The sequence below is a fragment of the Trichosurus vulpecula genome, chromosome 7 (genome assembly GCF_011100635.1).
Source record: "Trichosurus vulpecula isolate mTriVul1 chromosome 7, mTriVul1.pri, whole genome shotgun sequence".
NCBI classification, from domain to species: domain Eukaryota; kingdom Metazoa; phylum Chordata; class Mammalia; order Diprotodontia; family Phalangeridae; genus Trichosurus; species Trichosurus vulpecula.
In genome coordinates this window covers 262188279-262201687 of record NC_050579.1, presented here as the reverse complement: position 1 = coordinate 262201687, position 13409 = coordinate 262188279, and positions in this window count along the sequence as shown.

Below are 13409 nucleotides of genomic sequence, written 5' to 3'. Positions count from 1 at the left end.
TCCTGTAGCCACAGGCTCAAAGGAATGAAGAATTCTCTAAATGACATTGTCTGATTTATATTACATTTCTCTTGAGCTATGAACCTTGTAACTGCTCTATGAAAAGTGTTCAAGAATGCTGTACCAATTTCTAAATTAAGAGACAAGTGGGGAGATTTAAGGATGGCTGCAATACCCTGAAGATGGATAAGGACCCGTGTATGGAAAAAGCCATTCTTCCTCTCTGATCCTACTGCACCCTCACTTCATGCACATACACATACTGTACATTCAAAAAGCAGGAGTGGCACCATGGAAAGAAAACTGGGCTCTGAATCAGGAAGGTCTGAATTCAGATCCAGCCTAACTTACTAGCTGTGTGACCTTGAGCAAGTCACTTAATCTCTCTTGGCCTCAGTGTCTTCATCTGTAAAATGAGCAGGATGGACTTTATGACTTCCAAAATCCCTTCTAGCTCTAAATCTGTGATCCTATGAATCAAAGTAGAAATTCATTAGACCGCCAAACTCTCAGCCACTATAAGTCTAAGTCAATCACTGAAGAAAGCTCTCATCTCAGTGCCCCTACTCCCAACCCAAAGCTGGGAAGACAGAAAACAGATTAAGGCTGGGGGATTCTTATCCAGATTACAGTTTAACAAACCTTAAAGGAGATATGATACAGAAACAATAACTTGGAAAAGGAGTACAACCCTGGTAGACTCTCACCCAATTTTAGCATCCCAAACAAAGGACATCAACTAGGAGCTTAAGCCCCACCTCTCCTAACCTGTTTGTCCAGTGTATAATCACTATTATTCAAACTGTTCTAAGCAATCAATGTCTTCCCATGAGGAAACATGATGCAGAACCCAGTTTTCATGCCACATTTTTTGATAAAGGCTCCCCTTGACTCTGGCCTGCAATTAGACATCATAATAAATCAATGTCTATCTTTTAAGATACTGCCTTTCTGTGTTAAGAAATTAGACAATGTGATATCAACAGAAGTCCCCAAAACCCCAGGTCACAGAATGCAATAGAATACAGTAAGGATCAACACTTCTTAGATATTGAGTTTATAAATCCTATGAAAGGGTGCTCCTGGCTAGACCTCCAGAGCAACACTTCTCATAATAAGTGCTTTGTGTCACATGGACCTATGAGACTGGGAGAATCTTAAAAATAATAATGACGAAATCTATTTATGTATTGAATTTCTCTATTTCTCATAATGGTATCAAGATTCTCCAAGTCCCCCAGGTCCATGTGAGACAAAGTCAAACACACACATATCCAGATGTTTGGGTCTGTTGGTTTCTCCAAAAGTGTCCTCTCTTCCCATTCAGTGACTATTGAGGTTCAAAACTGTGCCAATTAGGTATCTACTATAGACGATACTAAGGGTAGGATCAAACACCGCCCCTCCCCCACCAATTTGGCTCCTGTGCCTTGTCTAAGTACACCTTTTGAATGAATCAAAAAATCAGAACTGAGTGAGAACAAAGCCTTTACGCCTTCTTGAATCAAGCAAAGCCACTGTGTGAGAGGCTAAGTCACACCATGAGTGATTTGTATAACGAGAACGAGCTATCTCAAAATCAGAAGAAAAATATTCTGAACGTTTGGATTCCAGAGGGAAGACTGAGCCGTGGAAGAGATAGAAGGTATCAAGGACAGTCATTTTCTCTGCATGAAGCATGGAGTAGAGGAACCAGGCTGAGGGAAATTCCAAGAAAAGGTCTGCTCTTTTCCCAACTTCCCTTCCGATCATAGACACGATAATGGAATCTGCTATTTCATTACCCAAATGTGTCCAGTAAACTAAATTTTGACTCAACCACAAAAAGGCCAGCATTTAACTAGAGACAGATATTATATAAAGCAAGGGAGAAAGTCCAACCTCGGTCTAGGTGTTAGGAATTTTCCTAACTGGGAGCACAAAGTGACTGTGAACTGAACCCAGGACTTTTCATCTAAAATAAACTCCCTAAAACCAAAGAGAAAGAAACCAAGCAGACTTTATTGTGGTGGTGGTGATGGTGGTGATGGTGGTGATGGTGGTGGTGGTGGTGGTGGTGGTGATGGTGGTGGTGATGGTGGTGGTGATGGTGGTGGTGGTGGTGGTGGTTGTTTAGTTGTTCAAACCTAGGATTGCTCCCTATGTTTAAAATGAGCTAATTATTGTAATGGAGTGTTAAACCATGTCATTCTTATGTCATTTAAATTATTAACTGCCCATGGCCTGGGGCAATGGGACAAGCCAAAGCTTCACAAAAGGATGAAGAGGTTTAGCAAGTGTTTTGTGTATTTATACAAAGGTCTGCTTTCACCTCTTTTTGTCTTCTGTCCTTGTCCCTGAAAACTATCTTCCTCAGCAGGAAGCCCTGCTAGAGTATAAGAGAGCAGATAGCCACACGATGTGAACTGATTCTCCCAGCACAGCTGCAGAAGTTATTATCACTGCACTATATGCTGGCAGTGGAGACTACCTGAGGCCAACACTACCAATCTGAGTTAAATCCAAACCGAGAATAGCCTAGGAGCAGGAATGAGAACCAATGCGAGGGGCAGTCCAAGCTCAAAGGCAGATTAGACAGTTGGGGGCTATGCTAGAGAGGAGAGACCAAACCCACAGTAAAGACTGGCAGCTTTCTGGGGGGAAAAAGCTTTTTAATTTGTAGAAAGGTGAGAGGAACAGAACAAGCATTTAGTAAGTGCTTCCTATGTGCAAGGCACATACAAATATTACCTCACTTAAAAAAGGCCAGGAAACCGATCCTTCTTGCAGCATTTTCCTTCACCACCACCACTTCGACCCCTCACACCCAGAGAGGGATAGCCCAAGACAGTGAACCCCAAAACCTTGGGAATAACAACGCTTCCAGCCCAATGCTCTCAGCCATCATCCTGGGAAACATGCCCTGGAAGCTGTCCTGCAAGTATCAAAGACCCAAAAAAGAAAGCTCTTGCTGCTCAAGTCTGGCACTGTCAAATGGTTCAACATCAGAAACTGATGTGATTTTATCAATGGAAACGACATTAAGGAAAAGCATTCACTGTACCCTAAGGCCCACAGGATTTTTCCATGTGACCTTCCACAGGTCTTCTTTTCGCCATTAGAATGTGACCCCTTTGAGAACAGGGACTGTCTTATTTTTCCATTCGTCTCCCCAGCACTTAGCATAGTATGTGCTCAATAAATTCTTCATTCATTCATTCATTTCCTAGTTTTCCTTTGCCTTTACTGTTATAGTCTGGGACCTAGAGCTGGGCCCTAAACACTAACACTGCTCCCCTTATTCCTTTTCCATTACTTGTGAATACGGAAGAGTGTTCAGGGATGAAGTTATCAGTCACATGACAGAGTTTAAACTTTTTTGGTTGTTGGTATGTTAAATAACCTGTTCACAGGAAGATAACTACTTGTGCACTCTAAAAGACAAGAATCATTTAAACTGGAGGAAGAACCTCTAGATGCAAGGTGGGGTCGTAGATGAAGTGGTGACATGAGTCACACAGTTTTTCTTTATTTTAAAAAAACATCTCTGAGAAATAGTTTCATTTTTTTATCTCCTAACATAAATTATTGTCTGAATCTAACCACTTTTTTTTTTTAACTGCTCAGCACGGCCACCTACAGCCACAAGCCCTGAGCATGGGAGGCCACACGTGCCAAAAGGGCTCTGCAGAGACCACTTGGTGGGCTGGACCAGTTGGAATAGATTGCCACCTGGTGGACAAATTTTCTATTACATTCCATCACTGGTTATTTGTGAAAGCAGCACATGAACTGATGTGGGCTGCTTGACAACTCCAGCACCCCAGGTATCACATCTCAGCATTTAACTATGTCATACTATATTGCAGGGCCTTGGTCATTACAGCTCCCAAAACACTTATATCACTCCATGAGAACCACCATAACTCTCTGGTTGGTTGCACAGTTAGAAATTACTTTTGAATGGCCTAGAATCTATTTCCTAGGCACCTTGGAACAAAACTGCTTCCAAGGATCTGAATTGGGAGTACTCTACTTTTCAATAACTAACTACAGTATTGGCTCAGAGGAAGAAGTTGAAACAAAGTAAATTTGGAATACCTAAACAAATATGAATACAATAAATACAACTATTCTATAAGAAATGAATAGAAAGAATTCAGGTAAGTTTTATATAAACTGATACAGAGTGAAGTAAGCAGAACAAGAAAAACAATAAATATAACAACAAAAACAAGAAACAAAAGTCAATGCTTATCTCCAAAGAGATGACAAAATTCACTTCCTCCCTTCATTGGTGAGGTGGGGAAACTATGGGTATGGAATATTGTATATATTATGAGATTCAGTTTGTAGGTTGGTTCCTGAACTGATCTTGTCTCTTTCTTTTTTTCTTCTTCCTTCCTTCCTTCCTTTCCTTCTTGTTACAAGGTATGGCTCTCTGGGAAGGCGAGGATAAAGGATCTATTCATAAGTGAAATAGATGTAAAAATAAAAGATAGCAATACAATAGCCCTAACACCATCTGAAGCTAGGAAGAGAAGACAATGACTAAGGGTCCACTGAGTCAGAAACTATTCTTTTTCAGTGGCCAAAAAGGGGGTTGTTTTGTTATCTCCAAAGCACCCAAGTCCTTCAGCATTCACCAGAGGGAAGCAGGGTAGTTCTATGTATGCTCCATGGCCCCTAATACATTTTTCAAAGTAGTTTTTTTTAATTGGTTGCAAGGATTTCCACTTGGACACCCTTTCCTCCTTCACATCCCTCTGTAGTATTACATTCCTGCTCCACACTCAAGCAATCTAAACTCAATTTTCTTACTCTCCCATTAGACTCTATTCCACTCAGTAACTGTTCCATAGCCCAATCCAACCATGCCTAGAAGTCAGATCTTGCCACAATCTTAAACCACCAGATCACTGCCATCAAAGTATACTGATGCTCTTTAAATACCTTAGGAGCAAAATTTAAAATTGGCCTTACCTAAGATTCTTAACTAACACCCCTAACTAACATTCTTTTCCCCTTCCTATCCAGTCAATTTCCAAGAATGCAGAATCACAGAATCTGAGTCAGAAGAGACAATTCAGGGAACATCTGATTCAACCCATACCTAGACCAGGATCCCTTCTACAACACAACACTAGCTAATAGTAGATAAACATATATGCTTATTTTGTACATACTGTACAGTGTGCTAACTGCTTTATAATTATCTCATTTGATCCTCAGGCCAACTCTGGGAGGTAGGTGCTATTATTATCCCCATCTATAGATGAAGAAACTGAGGCAAACCAGTTAAGTGACTTGCCCAGAGTCACATAGCTAGTAAGTGTTTGAGGCTGGATTTGAATTCAGGTCTTCTTGACTCTAGGCCCAATGCTTTATCCGGTGAGCTACCCACTTCCCCAACACACTCAACAAATGGTCATTCAGCCTCTTCCTGAAATACCTCCAGGGAAGGAAAATCAACTATTCCCAGAAGCAGTCCATTCAATTTTTGGATAGCTCTAATCATCAGGAATTTTTCCCTACCTCAAGTCTAGCTAGGCTTCTCACAATTTCTACCCATTACTACTAAATCTGACTTCTGGAACCAGATAAAAACTGAGTCCATTCCCTCTTTTATATGACAATGTGGACTGTAGACTAGTTGAAGATACTTCAAATACTTGAAAATAACTATAAATTCTCCCTTGTCTCTTCTCTAGCAGAATCCTCAGGTCCTTCAAACGATCTTCACAACATGCACCATCCCTTGGCCCTTCAACACCCTGGTTACCCTCCTCTGGAAGTTCTCCAGATTACCACTGCACTTCATAAAATGTGGGGTCCAGAACTGAATACAATACTACTACAGAGATGGTCTGGTAGAGCACAAGTTATCATCAGCATCTTCCTTGAGACGTTCTTTCTCTTCTAATGCACCATATTACATGAAGCTTTTTGATAGCCATAGCACACTGTGGGACCTGAAATCCACTAAAACCTCCAGATGTTCTTCAGATGAAGCTCTATACAGCCATGACTCCATCTTGTATTTCTGAAGTTGATTTTTTTTTAACCGAAGCATAAAATCTCCCTTTTTATTTAACCCTTTGATATCTATTCGATTTCATCTTCTTAGACTCAGCCCAGGCCTGCACAACCTATGGCCTACCAAAGCATTTTGGGCAGGCCATGAAAAATGTAGAGGAAAACGCTGCTTGCTGCACACCAAAGGATTCTGGGCTGCCTGAGAAAAATGTAGAGGACTTTTTGTGGGCCGCCTGAAATCTTTTGGCAGACTGTAAGTTGTACAGGTCTGATTCGGCTCAACATTCTTTCTAGCCTAGATCTCTAGTCAAGATCTTTTTGGATCCTCACTGTCACTGACTGTGTTAGCTATTGTTCCTAGCTTTGTGTCATCTGCAAATTTAATAAATATACCATTTACGCCTATATCCAAGTGTAGCACCCAGGGTGTCTCCTGCTCACATATAAGTTCCCCTTAAAAGCTACCTCAGGTTGAAAGTATTCTGCATCTACTCAAAAAGCATAAATCATGACTTTGCAATAAAGTGTTTACTTTAACTTATCATCAGGAGAACACAATTAGTTGAAAGCAAAGCATGAAATAGCATAGTATTAAAAGTAACAATAAAATACTTTCCCTATAAACCCGGGGCATACTCTCCCACAAATAAGCAAATCCGAAATTAGAAGCATGCACACACCTACACTCTCTACTCCTGGGCCATCTTCTCACAAGCAGTACTGCCACCCAGACCAAGACCATGCCTCAAAGATTTTAACTCATTCATCTTCATAAGGCCTACCCCCTGGCCCTATTGTTCTGATTGATAAGTGCCTCACCTGCCCTACTCTTTCAGACAGGCCTCAGCCAGATTTCACTTTACCCCCTAGTCTCTAGCAATCTTCCAACCACCTGGCCATGACAGAGATACAACAGTTCTTCCCTAACTCTCCACTCTTGAAGCCATTATCAAATCAATTGCCATTACTCCTAGAAGGGAGCATAGCATCACCATCCCTGTAGCTTTCCAGACCAAAGTGCTACTCCATGAGCATCACTCCTCTATGACTGATCTTTTTCCTTGTTATATGTATAATCATGTATATTATTATAATATGAACTCCATAAAGCAGGGACTATCATGGTTTTTGTATTTGTATCCACAGCACTTGGCAGAGTGCTTGGCATAGACTAAATGCTTCTTCATTCATTCATTCATTCATTCATTCATTCATACAGTGAGATGTGTAGGCAGTGTTTAAGTGAGAGACACACATCAAGGGGCAACTCACACCTCTAATGCTAAAGAGCCACTAATATCTTCTGGTGATGTCATCTTGCTAATGCTGCTGAGCCTTCTCCCAAATGATGTGGCTTGTGGTCTTTGCTGGGCAACGTTCCACCAGTTTTATGGTCACTGTTGGATCTCATGGACTTCCTCTGATTTCAATTAGAACCTTCAAATGAGGTATTTTATCTTCACCATAAAGGAAAAAGTGTGCTTTATCATTTCTCTTTTAGTTTAGAGGGCTAAACTTCAGCTTGTTCAGGAACCATACTAAGAAAAACATCGCTGCTTTTCTGCTCATAAGGAGGAAGATATTCATCCACTCCCAGAGTTTTACCGTGAGTAGGAAGTCTCCACCTCAAGGAGTCAAATTTTCTGGAACGCAGCTCAATAGAGCCCATGGATATTTAATACTTTTTGAAGCCCCTTTCTCCTCACAAGCAGATCTTCTTTGTCTCCACCTCCTGATTTAAAAATTACAAAGTCCTTCACGCGGTTTAATTTCATCGTGGAGACCTTGTTTCCCAAAACCATCTTGGAGAAATGGAGGGATTCTATTAAAGAAATCCTGAGGCTTTATTCTAAACTGCCCCGCTCCCCCCCCACTAAAATGCCCTCAAGAAGTAGAAAAGAGATAAGAACAAAAACAAGTTGAGTGGTATCACCATTAGACATCACACTGCATCTCAAACTCTGTCTAAATTTCAGCCTATATATCTATATATATCTACATATATAGATACAGATACACACACATACATATTATATACATACATATATACACACACATATATGTATACATATATATACATATATATGTATATATATATACATATATACATACATACATATATATATACATACATACATATATTGTGATACTTGAGTAGCCAGCTATTGCTAGAAAAACCCTGCCCCCAGCCCCTAACTGCAAACCCCAGTCTGCATAAGAAAAAAACAGACTGAGTTCCTGCCGTTTGGCGAGTGTCCTGGGCCCCTAAGACATTTCCAAGGAATGTAAGCTAATTACCAGGAAAGCCTAACGATCTTCCTTCGTCTAACTGAGTGGGCTGAGAGACGACTCTATCTCATCTCAACAAACCCAGCTGGAGCATCCCTCTATCTGCCTATGGCCTTGAAGGATGAAAGCCTCAGCCCCAGATATTCTTTTGAGTTATATGACTTCTGCCTTATCTTGAGGCTTCCTTGTTGTGGGAGTTATGGCAAGATGGACACAGGGATCCAGGGTTGTAATTTCAGTTGACACTTTGTCAGCTATCTGATATGTTGTATTTACAATCTATTTAGGAGGTTCCTCTTATTGTATCATGGTCATAAAAAGTGAAGTAACACAGGCCTGCTGAGTCTGCAAAATGACAATTCAAGAGATAATTAAGCACTGAATCCTGTATTCTCTATATAAACTACCCTTTCGCTTCAAACGTTGCCATTGATTTGGGAAGACCCCAATGGCCGCTAGCTAATAAACTTCTCCATTCAAAACTTATACTCTGTGGCGTGTCTCACTCACTTCTGGTATAACTATATATATATATATATATATATATATATATATATATATATATATATATATATATATATATATATATATATATATATATATATATATATACATACACATATATAGCGCCATAGCCATAGTCAGCAACAACCAGACTTTGAGTTTCCTACGTAAATCATTGATAAAAATGCTAAGCAGCACAAAGACCAACCAGAACCTTGGGGCATTCCATTGACTTCCTTCAAAGATGAATTAATGAATAGAAGGAATGAATGAAAAAATAAAAAATAAAAAACATTTAAGTGTCCACTAATTGCCAAACACTGGGGATACGAATTCAAAATTGAGGCTGTTTCTGCCCTCAGGAGCTTACATGCTAAGACAACAGACATAAAGGAGTGTTAAAATAAGTACTTAACATGGAATGACAAATCTTTGGGATTCCTGGTTCAATTAGTAGCAAATCTACTTAACTGTACAACCACCTACCCTAATTTCTCCATCTTTTCCACAAGAATCTCATGACAGACTTTGTCAAATGCGTTGCTAAAATCTTGGTAAATTATTTCTGTCCGAAATGACTGTCTGAACAGAGGCAGCCCACCCAGATTCTGCATATATACCTGCTAGAGCAAAAACCTGGAATTTGAATTAGAATAATGATAAACACATTCGATGAGAAACTACCATAGAAGTGACTTCTTCCACCCCAAAACTCCCCCAGAAGTCAGCCATAGGCAATAGGCAGTAAGAAAGAACAAAGCCACTCACAAAGCCAGCAACAGACCAAACAAGCAAGTCTAGCCTATAAAAGAAATCAGCAGCTGCAAGACTCTGTGCCCAAAGGCAATAAAAAGGAAAGCCCACCCCTCCAAAAAAAGAAAGCTTTAGGAAGATCATAAAGTCCCAGGGTGGTCTGAAACTTCTAGGGTGGGAAACTTGGCAGTCCCAAGGAGTAGAACCATTCAAAGTGTCAGGGCAGTATTCAGGCTGGGACAGCCCAAGTATCCAGGAGCTCTGAGGTTCCTAATACTCTACTCTGAGATGCCACAGAGGACCCTGAAGAGCCAGTGTTCTGAACCTCAAAGATCCAGACAGGCCTAACCATGGCTGGCAGAGATCAGTACAAGAACCCCAGGTGACCCAGGGCAAGAGCAAGCAGGGCTGACCACCTACCCAAAAGCACAGCAGGGAGCAAATCCTGGCCCTAGCACAAAGTTCCAATTCAATAACTAAAGCTATAGAGATGAGTAAGTTCAAGAAGACCTTAACCAGTATTAAAAAAATGTTTAGATCCGGAGATTCCCCAAATCCAATCTCCTTCTAAGTAGACAAAATCACTATAATAACTGTTAGCAGAATTTCAAAGGGAAAAAATGGATTGTCCACAAGGACTAAATGCAGGAACCAGTTCAAACTGGCTGGCAAGATACTATTGTTAAATTTTGTGTGAGCATTTACACTTCAGAAATCCAAAAATGCTACAAATCAGGGCTTGATTTGTTTTGTTGATTGTCTTAAGAAAGTGGTAGAGAAAAGGTTAATAATACAGATTAAACTTAAAAGTGTGTTCTATGTACTTCCCCCCCACCCCACCCCTGCCTGAGAGCCAGCTGTTGAACATTTACCAGGATGCTATGCTATTGACTACATGAATGCTTAGGAGAAATGAAGCAATAGATAAAAATGAAAAGAAATCTTTAAAGGAAAGAACTGGAAGAAAAATAACTTAGAAGAGAAAGTAGTAAACCTTACACAAGTAACAAACTCCCTGACAAGGAGAATCAACTAAACAAAAATCAATGACTTCATGAGACAGGATGAAATATTAAAACAAAATCAAAAAGATTGAAAAATTGAAGAAAATATAAAATCTGAAAAAAACTGACATGGAAAACATGTCATGGAGAGATAATTTAAGAATAACTGGACTCTCTGAAAACCAAATTTTTTTAAAGCCTGGATACTATGTTTCAAGAAATCATAAATGAAAACTGCCCAGTTCTATTGCAGCCAGAGGGCAAAGTTCCTAAAAGGAACCCAAAAGAAAAATTCTCAGCAATGTCATAATCAAAAAATCTAGAGCTCCCACATCAAAGAAAAATACCACAAGCCTACAGAAAGCATCAGTTCAAGCACCAAGAACTACAATCAGGATCACACAAGACATGAGAGCTTCTACTTTAACTGAAAGAGGACTTGGAATATAATATTCCAAAAAGCAAAAGAGAGAGGCTTATAACCAAGAATAATTTAAACCACAAAGATTAATATAATCCTAGAGGGAGGGAAATGGCTTTTAAATAGAATAGGGAACTCTGAAGCACTCCTGATTAAAAAAAAAAAAAGACCAGAGCTGAGCAGGACCTCTGAAATACAAAAACAAGTTAAGAAAGGTTCCAAGTCACGTGATCAAAAAGACAGAGAATAAGAAATTTTATCTGATTCCCCATGACCTCTCAAACTCTACAAAATAGAAATTATACACCAAAGATAAAACAACTTCAATAATTGCCATGGTTCCAAGACCTGGAATCCAAAAGTAGGTTAAAAAATAAAATATAATAAAAATATGAACTGATTTCTACCATAAGCTCATTTTTATGTACTAAGTGAATCCAAAAAAGCAAAAGTTACAATCATCCTCTCTAAGCAAAAACAGTCAAAAAATAGAGAAAAATAAGGAAACTATATGATATTGAAAGGAATCGTAGACAATAAACCAATATCAATCATTAATTTATATGCTCCAAATGTCTGAAACATACAAAGACATGAACAATTACACAGTAATGGCAGGAGGCTTCAATATCCCTCTCTTGGCTTTGGATAAGAAAGATATACAAAAGGGAAAATGTGAAACTGAACAAACTGCTGGAAAAACTAAAGTTAAAAGGACATTTCATCTTCTAAATGGGACTGCTAAAGGATATACCTATTTCTCAGCACCACATGGAACTTTTACAAAAGCTGACCATTTATCAGGGCATAGAGATATTGCAAACAAATGCAAAAAGGCAGAAATGGTTAATACATCCTTTTCAAACAAACCATAACACAACAAAAATAACCATTGGTTCAGGAACCACAACAAAAGACACAGATTCAAATAGAGATTTAACAATGAAATCCTAAATAATGAGTGGGTCAAAGAACAAATCATAGAAAGAAAATGATAATGATGAACAATATGTCAAAATTTCTGAGATATAGCTGAAGTAGAAAATCATATCCCTAAAAAAATTAACAAAATAGAAAAATTAACCAAATATTCCTTTTTAAGAATTAGAAAACCATCAAATAAACAAACCACAAAAGAGGAGATATTAAATGAGAAAGAGATGAATTAGAAACAAAAAACCAGAAACAATAAAACTAAAAGATGGTTCTCTGGAAAGACTAATAAAGCTAATAACCCTTCCACTAATCTGATTAAAAAGAAGAGGGCAGAAAATTAATTCAATAAGATAGAAAATTTAGCTATTTAGCAAAAGTATTAAAAAATGGCAAATAGAACATATTATGCAGTTATATGCTAACAAAAATGAGAATACAAAAGAAACAGGGAAATAGCTTCCAAAATATAAAATATCCAAACTCTAAGACCAGAATTAGATAAGAAATAACCCAATCTCAGAAAAGGAAATAAATCTACTTATAAAGGAATTCCAAAGGAAAAATCCTGATCCTAATGAATTCACAAGAGAATTCTACCAAAATTTTAAAGAAAAATTAGCCCCCATACTTCACAAATTATTCTCAAAAATTGAGAAAGCACCCTAAAAGAATTCTTTTATGACACAAAAATAGTACTAATACCTAAACAAGGGAAAGAAAACACACAGAAGGAAAACTACAGGCCAACATCATTTATGAATGCTGACTCAAAAATTTTAAACAAAATGTAGTCAAGAAATAATTCATTATGACCAAATGGGATTATTCTAGGGATACAAGGACAGTTTAATATTAGGAAAACAATCAACATAATTAATCATATTAAAAAACAAAATGATAGCACTCTTTTATGCTAAAAAACCTCAAAAAGCATAAGCATAGAAGGATCTTTTTTAATATCATAAAACAGCACCTATCTAAAACCAAAAGCAAGCATCACATGCAATGGAGATACACTAAAACCTTTTCCAATAAATACGGGAGTAAAGCAAGGATATTTGCTCTTGCCACTATTATCTGATGTAGTCCTAGAAATGCTAGCAACAGCAAAAAGACAAGAAAAAGAAATTAAAAGCAGAAAAGCAGGTAAAGACAAAACTATCACTATTTGCTGATAAACTTGGAAAATCCTAGGTAATCAGCAAAGATTAACTGAGACAATTATAACTTCAGCAAAGTTGTAGGCTACAAAATAGACCCTCAAAAATCAATAGCATTTTTACATAATAACAAAACCCAAGCAACACAAACAAAAATCAAAAGGGAAGTCCCACTTGCAATAACTATAAAACGCATAAAATATTCAAGGACTGACCCAATAAAGCACACAAAAGACATGTATAGATTAAATTAAAAAGTGTTCCTCAAAGAAATAAAGAACAACTTAAACTGATGAAGGAATATTCAGTTTCATGGCTAGGCTATAC